Source organism: Condylostylus longicornis, unplaced genomic scaffold (genome assembly GCF_029603195.1).
Source record: "Condylostylus longicornis isolate FDR11 unplaced genomic scaffold, ASM2960319v2 ptg000009l, whole genome shotgun sequence".
In the NCBI taxonomy this organism is placed as follows: domain Eukaryota; kingdom Metazoa; phylum Arthropoda; class Insecta; order Diptera; family Dolichopodidae; genus Condylostylus; species Condylostylus longicornis.
The window spans coordinates 2,324,730-2,334,506 of NW_026577978.1; positions in this window are offsets into that span (position 1 = coordinate 2,324,730).

Below are 9,777 nucleotides of genomic sequence, written 5' to 3' on the forward strand. Positions count from 1 at the left end.
TTTCAAATTGATTCCTAACTCAAAAGAGTGTCAGAGAACCCGAAAACAAAAAAAAAAATTAAAAACTTCTTAACTTTTTAATTCTCTTTAAGTCACCACCACCACGAACCACCACCAATGAATGGAATCTAAAAATGAACTTTGAATTCTTTTTCACTTGTCTGCAGTATTGTGAATTTTTGACAGTTTTATTGGAAAATCATTTTCGAAACTTGAAAATTAATTTTGAATAACTTGAAATAAAAAAAAAAAAAAATAACAAAATGGGCAAGAAAAAAAAACAAATTAATGAACCATCAGGCAAATTGTTTTAAAATTATGGTTTGCTGATCCTTAAAATAAAAAGCAAAATTAATAAAAATTGAAAAAAATTGAAACAAAAAAAAATCAAAACGCCAGTCGAATAACAACGAACGACAGTAGATCAAAAAATTATGAAAGAACAAAACAAAAAAAGAGAAAAAAGAGTGCATAATGCTCAGCAGTGAGCCACGGCGGCTTCAGTTTGTTTTTCTCATTTTTATTTTATTCTTATTTTTCTCTTTTAATTTTTTTTTTAATAAATTTTAATGTTAAAGCCAAAATAACCAGCCAGCCAGTACTAAACATCCTGCTGTGATCCGTAAATTGGATATTCACTAGAAAATTGTTGTTGTTTTATTGTTTTTCGCGAATATTTCTTCTTCTTTTCCTGTTCTGTTTATTTATTTTCGCTGTTGTTGTTTTTTAGTTTTCATTATAGTGTTTGTTTTATGAAGATCGCGTTATTTTTCTCTTGTTTTTTCTGTTTGTATTTTCTGTTTTTTTCCATGGGTAACCCTTCAAATGCAAAATACAATTGGTGCATTTTTTTTTTGTTAGCGCGTTATTTAAAAAATAAAACAAAAATTGAATTTCATTCAAATAAAAAAAAAAAAACAAAATAAAAAACTCATACATAATTATTTTAATATGTGTGTTTGGTAAAATGAGGCTGATCAAGGTATAGATCACCTGCCGAGAGGATATGAGAATCCAATTTTTTTTTTTAAATAACTTATAATCGAAATGGAATAAGAAATTAATACGGAGGAGAGTTTAAAAATCTTCAGTATCAGTTTTTAACATTTTTTTGAGTGACGCCAAAAATATTTTAAAAAATATTTTTTTAATGGAAGTCGATTTTTCGCCTCTGGTTTTCTTAAAACTTTTCAGAAAATTACTGTAAGAAGAAAATTATATTTAAGTGTTAGACAACATAAATTTAATTATGAATTTTATTTAAAACAAGCTTAGCAACATTTCAGCGAAAATCATGCAAAATTTCTTTCAAAAACTCTGCAATTCTACTCTGCATTCATACAGAAATCAATTTTCGCTCAGTTTTAGCAATAGTTTTATACAAACTAAACAAAATGGTGATGTTATTGTTAATAATTTCAAATTAACATGTTTTATTTTATAGCGTCGAACAAATATTCATATGCAATTATTTTATAATTTTGCTGCTGGAATACTCTCTGTTACAATTAATTAATATGCATTAATTGAGCGACATTTTACAAAAATTTGTAAAAATTGTTGCGTTTTAAAGAATATTTACTTTTTTTTTTCAATCAGCTGTTTGCATTTAAAATTTATAAAAACTTAGATTAAAGTTTTCGTTCAATTGGAGAAATAGGGTAATTTTTGTAGATTGTAGATTGCAAAATGGGATGATGATGACCGAGACCTAAAAGATCTATTGTGCTCCCCACCACGAGCTCCCAGTGTCCTACCTAGAGCACTCCCTCGAGACCCACACTTTTGATGAATCTGAGCAATTTTTCTATGAATATCTCACAGCGGCTGGTGAAATATTTATTTTCCTTCAAATATTTTATAATCCTTCACATTTATTTCATATATTTTACGAAATATTTTAATTTTTACTTAATTGTGGAAATACTCTTAGCACAAAATTCAAAAATTTTGCTCATGTTTTTGCTGCTCATACTTTATTAACATTTTTTTAAAATAATTTTAAATTAATTTTTTACCAGTGTAAATATCAAATATAATTCAAATGTAAAATATGTGAATCGGGATATACTCTCAACTCTCGTATACTCACTAATAATAATAAAAATTCTTTTAATTTTTTATTTTTATTTTGTAATGAATTCTTTCTCATTTATTATGAAATGAAGAAAACAAGCTGTAATGTTCGCTCTTGTAATATTTAATTGTGTACTCAATTCACAAACGAGTGCAATGAATTATCCTTGAATTGGTGTAATGCACATGCATTTTTTTTATTAATATTTTTCTAAAATGGTATGTCTAGAATGCGAAATGTTGTAATCAATTATAATCGGAGAAATTTTTTATATACGCTTTTTTTTTTTTCTATTTTTAATAAAACAAATACACAGTGACGCTCATCTTCTCTATAGCAAACAAAGAAAAAAACTAAAAGCATTGCATTGAAAAGGAAGTTTTGAAGTATTTCAAACCAAAAAGCAAAAATATAAACAAAAATTTGTTGTGTAGGAAGAAAATGTGATCTTAAACAGCGTATATTATCACTTTAAATATTGAAATTTAATTTTAAATTTTTGTATAACCAATAACTCTTTCAGAATTTAACAAGAATAGGGGATTTTCTCCCGCTGATATTAAAAACAAAGTTATATAGGTACTTGGAATACCGCAGTGTTATAATAAATGACGAAATTTTTATTTGTTTTTTGTGAGTTTTTAAAAAAATTTACAAGAATTATAAAAAGAGCACAGAGCATAGGCTGAGAAAGAATAATGTGTAAGTACTATGGGGTTTCTCAATAAGCCAAATAAATACAATAAAGTAATAAATTAAAAAATAATGTTGTATAAGAGTGTCAAAAATTTGACATCTTTTATTTGAATATTATGAATTAAGCTTTTAATATCAATTTTGTATAATTTTTTTTAAAATGTATGCCATGTAATAAACAAAACGCATCAAATTGTACTTAAATTTAGTTCTTCAAGCAACTTGTACAACGAACGTTTTACAAATGACATTCCGATTACATGAGACGTATATATTGTATCGAACGATTTGAGTTACTTCAAAATTTAAGAATGGCTTATTTATACTCGTACAGTGAATTATGGATAGTGTATATTATACAATCAAAAAAAAGATGAAAATTTCAAGAGATTAACTACTCTATTTCTATAATTACTATTTTATTTTTAATTTTATAAGTTAAGTTGATTCGAGAGACCCCAATATAAACACGCTGCTCATAACGGGCACTATGTTTCATGGAACAGCTTATTATTTCATCACTTACACCGGAGACATCCAAATATCTATGAATGTTACATATCAAAAAGAGACTACCATATTACGAAGCACTTTGCTCTAGAAAGTTTGTATTTGTTTGATGTGTGTTCGCTTGGCACAACCACATATAAACTTGTTTTTTTATAACAACACCTTTTTGTATATTGTTGATTTAGACCTACAGCCTCCTGCAATAGTTTTATCTATATAAATATTCTTTCCACCTGAGTTTGACTTCTAAAGTCATTCCAAGGTATCTTGCTTTTGGAATAATACTCTACTGGAGTACCACCGCTCAAATTTAATTGTGGTGAGTTAACTAAATTTTTTTTTGCGAAATTTACATGTACCGTTTACTTATACAATTACTTATCTAATTCTTTATCTAGGTCCTACTGCTATATTATTACTTTCTGTAATTTTTTTTCGATTCTTTAACAATTAGGTTCTACTGCCAATATTATTTTACCATAAGTAAATTTAGCCACTGTTACATTCTGGCAAATCACTTGTATAAGGTAGTGTTATAACATCGAATATGAAATTTTGTCTATTTTCTATAAAGGAACTTTTGCTCGAGTTTTTAAATGAAAATCAATTCCATTTAAAACAAGTTTGAGTCACAAATGAAAATTTTCACTTAAAATATTTTATCATCACCATCATGTCAAATAATTGTCATTGACATAAAAATAATTCATTATCATCAAATCAATTTCAATAATAATTTTATACAAATTTATTAAAACAGAATCAAATTTGAAAACATGTTGGTGAGTCAAGTAAAATTACATACTGATCTAAATCGTTGCATAATGTTAATGTAATGTTATCTGTATTACTCACTACATTAAATTTAATTTTTTTTTAATTCCATTTAAAGGAATGTGTAAAATATTTTATAAATCGTCAACACTCTTTGAGTTGACATTTTTAATTTAATATGACAAGTTAATGTGACAGAATTTGTAATATTTCTCAAAACAAATTGAGAACAAAATTTTTTTTTGTCTCTGTTTTTCTCTGTTTTTTTTTTACTCTTATGTTATAAACAATCATTTACGTAATAGACTTATTCGTATAGAGATTTTAATTAAATAAGCTCAGAAATATTTTAATATTTTAAGAGTTTGTTGGAGTTTTTTAACAAATTTCATAATAATTTTCTTTAATTTTTCAAAAAAACTTAAATTATTGTTATTTTAGATACATATTTAATAAACAGAAATTAATCATCACTATTATTTAAAGAAAACAATAGAAAATATTTTTTTATTTTTCTCATTGTTTATAATATTTAATAGGGTGGACCCTCTTATAATTGACTCAAGTAGTTTAAAAATGACAAGTGACAAAGAAAAACGAAAAAAAAAAATTAAAAGAAAAGAGAAAAAAATTGTTTTTAAATAAATTATAGCGTTACCACTCTAGTTAAATTGTAGTCTACTGGCAGCCAACCCTCGCTTCCTCATTTGGTACATAATAGACATATAGTTAGGCTTGGTAAGACATGAATACAGATGAATTGTTGTATAACGGCTTTTCAATAAAAGAAATAAGATTATATTTTAAAAAAGTTATTGAAAAAATCACGGCTCGTTTGGAATGAACACAAAAGTTGAAATACTTAGATTAGCATAAACCACAAATTTGATCAGTATGCAAATTGCGCATGCGAGTCCGACCACTGAATTCGATGAACACCTTCTATTGGTAAGAAAACTGAAAACCAATTTCTATTTTTGATTTATTGATTATTATCTTATTTTTACTCGATTGTTTATTAAGAGGATTGTCTAACACCGTGATCTATTAGATTTTTGTCAAATAAAATAACATACTAATGCCAAGGACACCTCTTTAGAAGGTGAAACTTTAAATTATTTGCTTAAAACGTAAAAACTACTTGTTTTAACGCTATAAGTTTTTAATAAAAGTAAAAGTTATAAGTCGCTAAAATTTTTAAGAAATATTGGAAAAAATTGTGTTGGAAGTTCTTTATATTATGCAACGTTCCAGAGATTGAAATATCAGCATTATCATGCGATTTATTCGATTATCTGCTAGTAACTTGGAAAATTGGCGAAGGGCAATTTTCAAACCAAATTCATATTTGGTTTGAAGGGAACACGAATCGTATTATGAAAGTTTAAACGACTTTTAGATCTTATGTTCAAAGAGTTTATGTTCCACTTAAATGTGGACTAAAACCATTTTTTAAAATCACTAAATATCTACTTCATTTTTTTGATTATCCTACAGTTATCATGCATTAAATTTTTTAATATATTTTTTATACGAGTATTGTATCACAGTTTGTAATATGGTTCATTAAGTAAATCAGCGTTGATTGAAATTACTTTCTTGTATAAAATGTAGTTTTTCTAACTGCAAACTGAATTGTCACTAAAATGTTAATATTATAGAGGGGGAGAGCTGAACTGCAAAGGATTTATGAATTTATAAAATACGCGACATTAATCAAAAATATTTTTGTTTATTTTTATTTTTGCTGTTATTTGTTCATTATCAGACTCGACTATAGAAAAATTATGAGCGTGCTAAGCGTTATTCATTTATTTTTGCTTTTTTTTTTTTTAACTTCAATTCTTTGAATGTTCTTTTTATACTTAAATTAAAATAAAAAACAAAAAGTAATGAAAAATATGAAAAAAAAACTTCAGAAAATTTAAATAAAAATTATAATTTAATTTTGTATATAGGAAGAACAGTTTATAGAGATAACAGTGAATTGGTATACAAAAATTGAATGAGAATATTTTTGACAAAAAAAGAACAAAACATGTATAATAAATGAATTTAAATAAAATGGAAAATAAAGGGGTTAACTGGTGATGGCATGATGCCAAAAATTGTCATAATTTTCTTTTATTTTTTTTTTTTTGGAATTTTATAATAAATTATGAGCAGGCCTTTATTTAAACTTTAACATTAATTTTGTTTAGGATATTTAGAAGCCTTAGAACAGTGTTTGTCAATCTATTGTATACCGAGAGTGTGAATTTTTAAATTTTAACTCTTTAAATTATGAATTTCTGAGTGGCATTGCATAAATTTGAATTTAAATAGCAAATTTGAGGTTCAGTTTGCATACGGCTTGTAAATGTTAAATTAATAGCTCTATAGTTATTTGAAGTACAAATGACAAGGATGGCATCACAAATTTTGCTTATGAGTGTTTATTTTTAAATTATGTCACAATAAAGTATTACTATGACGTGTACACAACCATATTTGTGATATTACTCTGAATCCTGAATACGTCATTTTGAAGTGCGAAACTGAAGCAAATGCTATTAAACGGTGCCCGTATTTATTGGCGCTCAGTGTAAGTGCACATTTGGCATTCGTTGACTCCTCACTTAATTATTACTTTACTTATTAATTATTCCTTTGAAGTTGATAACAGTTACCTATTCCAGGTGTTTTGGTAACAATTGTTATTGTATACGATAAAAAATGACAACAAAAGTGAAATCTCCTAATAACAAATCTCCAATAATGTAAACACCAGTATATTCAGTAGGAATTTCAATAGTGTTTCCAAAGACCTTTATTTGTATTAACAATATTCCTTAATATTTTGTGAATCGAAGGAATTACTTATTTGCTTAAATTGAAAAACGCTGACCTATAGAAGAATATTTTGGTGGAAAACCAATAAAAATTTATTTATACAATATTGAAAATGGTTACGCTATACTACTATAAATTTTATTATGTATGTTTCTTTCAATATAATGTACTTAAAATGTGTTATACACATTATATTGTATACGCATATAATATTTTTTATATAAATATGATGCATTTGAATTAACGATTATAGAAATAATAATTATGTAGGTTAAAATTTACAAATGAAGTAAATTTACATACATAATTATATGTATGTATACATATTGTGTGGAAAGTTATAAGGCATGAACCTAAACGACTCTAGTATTTACATATAGAAATGAAATTATGAATAGAATTACGCATACACTATATATAAATTATATAAATTGAGGGAAAAAATAAGAAATTTGGAAAAAAAAAATATTAAATTTTGAAATAAAAATAAAATTAAAACAAAAAATATTAATTTAAACTTTAATTTCTCCTTATTTTAGAAATTTATAAATTATTTACAATTGGTTGATTTATTTGAATTTGTAATTACATACGTGTACCATATAGAAGGGGTTTTTTTATACAATTTTAATTTTGGCATTCAATACTAGCAACAAAAAAAAATTGAATTTAGGGCGTTTTTTATTTGGCATAATCGGCAATGCTTCTTTTAATTGCGAACATAGAAACATACACAAATTTAAGTAAATTAAAAAAAATTTCAACATTATTGTAGTTAAATTGTTAACATTGCTAGAATTGTTATCAACTTAACTACAATATTGTTACTGGACAGTTTTCAGCCCAAATGTACTGCTATTTATGAAAAATAATTTCCATTTTTTCTCCAATTATGATTTAAAAAATTAATTTAAATTTAATAATGAATTCACATAATTTTACAATTAGAGTGGCAAAGTAAAATTAAGTAGATTTTAAAATTTAAAATTAAATTTTAATATTTAAAATTTCAAAAAAAAATGTTAATGTATGCCATTCTATTCGCTATAATTTCTATGATGTAGATACAAGCCTATTATCGTTACTAAATTACTAATACAACGTGTAATTGTTTAACTAACAAGATTTGTGCCTATTACAATAATAATATTAACTCAATTGAAATTTTTTCATACAACTGCAGAACAGATGAATGACATAATCATAGGAACGAGTTAAAGGTAGGAAAATTAAAAAATTTCTCTCCTCGAACTAAATTCGAACCATTGACCAACCGCTTTTTAGACGGACGATCTACTAACTCAGCTACAGAGGTATGAAAAAATTGAAGGCGAATTATTCTTCATATTGCTTTATACTGTAATCCATATGATTACCAAGTATTGTTTACATTAAGATGCTACATGCAATCTTCTATTTGAAACACACTTAATAGCTTACGTTATTGTACACAACCGCAAATAAGAATAAAACCAATGAAAATTTGCATGAAATAGCTCACCTGAAATAAAAAGAAAATAAAAATTATAGATTAATTCAATGAAAATATTAATATACTTAGATTACTTTTAATATAACATAGTCTTTTGTATAAGATATAGTTTAAATAGTCTTAATGATATACTAGAAATTTAAAGTTCAACTTAATTTAAGACAACTTAATTTGTAATTAAATTATAATTAATATTAGGGTGTATACAAAATGATTATATTATATTTTCTTAATAAATATATTTTTGAAAACGGCACAGTAAATACTTGAAAACTTATTTTAAATGCGGAGAGTTGTGGGCTATGAATCTAATACACTAGGTCAATGTTTAAATCTTTTTTAGAACGAAACAGGAATTTACTTTTATTCTCTTTCAAAAATACTTCACAATGTTTTAAGTGATTCAAATGATTTAAGTGAATATTAAATTATTTAAAAATTAATTTTTAAAGCTCAAATGCGTTATTCACCTAGACATAATTCAGGTCTTGGTCATGTTATCAATTAAATTTTTTATAGAAGAAAATCTTACAAATTATTAATTATAATTTAAAATTAAAATTTTTTATTGTAATTGTTTTTCTTTCTTTCTTAAAATTAAATTGAATTTTATATTTAAATTTTCGCCGCACTTCAACAATTTCACGGTGATCTGAAAAATAAGCAATCACAGAGGCTTTTTACTTTTATTCTGTTTTTCCATGTAGAAAAAAAAATCATCTTCCGGAGTGTCACAATTGTACAACTATGTACAACAATAACAAAAACACAAATATGAAAATGTCCTGCTGGGTTTTAGAGCCTTGTTAATTTTAAATTTTTTGATTTTTTAATATTATTTTTTTATTCCTGGTTTTCTATAAATTTAATTTTAATTTCAGTTTTTTTTTTTTTCTGTATCGTGTCGTGTATTTTCTGTTATGTTTTATACTCTATGTAAGTGGGAAAAAACTGCAACATTTGTTGGTAAATTGAAAAAATACGAAAATATAAAAAAAAATGAAAAAAAATTTAGTACATTGAAATAGCGCCAACACTAATATTAGCATTAGCGCAGTTATGCTGAAGAGGCTTTCGTGTACCAAACGAAAAAAAATAAAATTGTGTATTTATTTTTTAATGGTTTCGCAGTATGAAGTTATAAAATGTATAAATTACATGGTGTACCAATTGATATTAAAATTTCTTTAATTAAATTTGGAATTATATTGGATTGTCCGGTGAGTGCGTCCTCCAAGCTTTGTATTCTTTAGTATATTGTGGATTAATTTTCATTATTTTGTTCACTTAAACTTACATAACGGTTTGGCCAAAAAATATAATATTCAAAATTGAATAAGATTCTTATTCAAAAAGAGTCTTATTCGATTGTGAACATTATAAGAAATTCTTAACA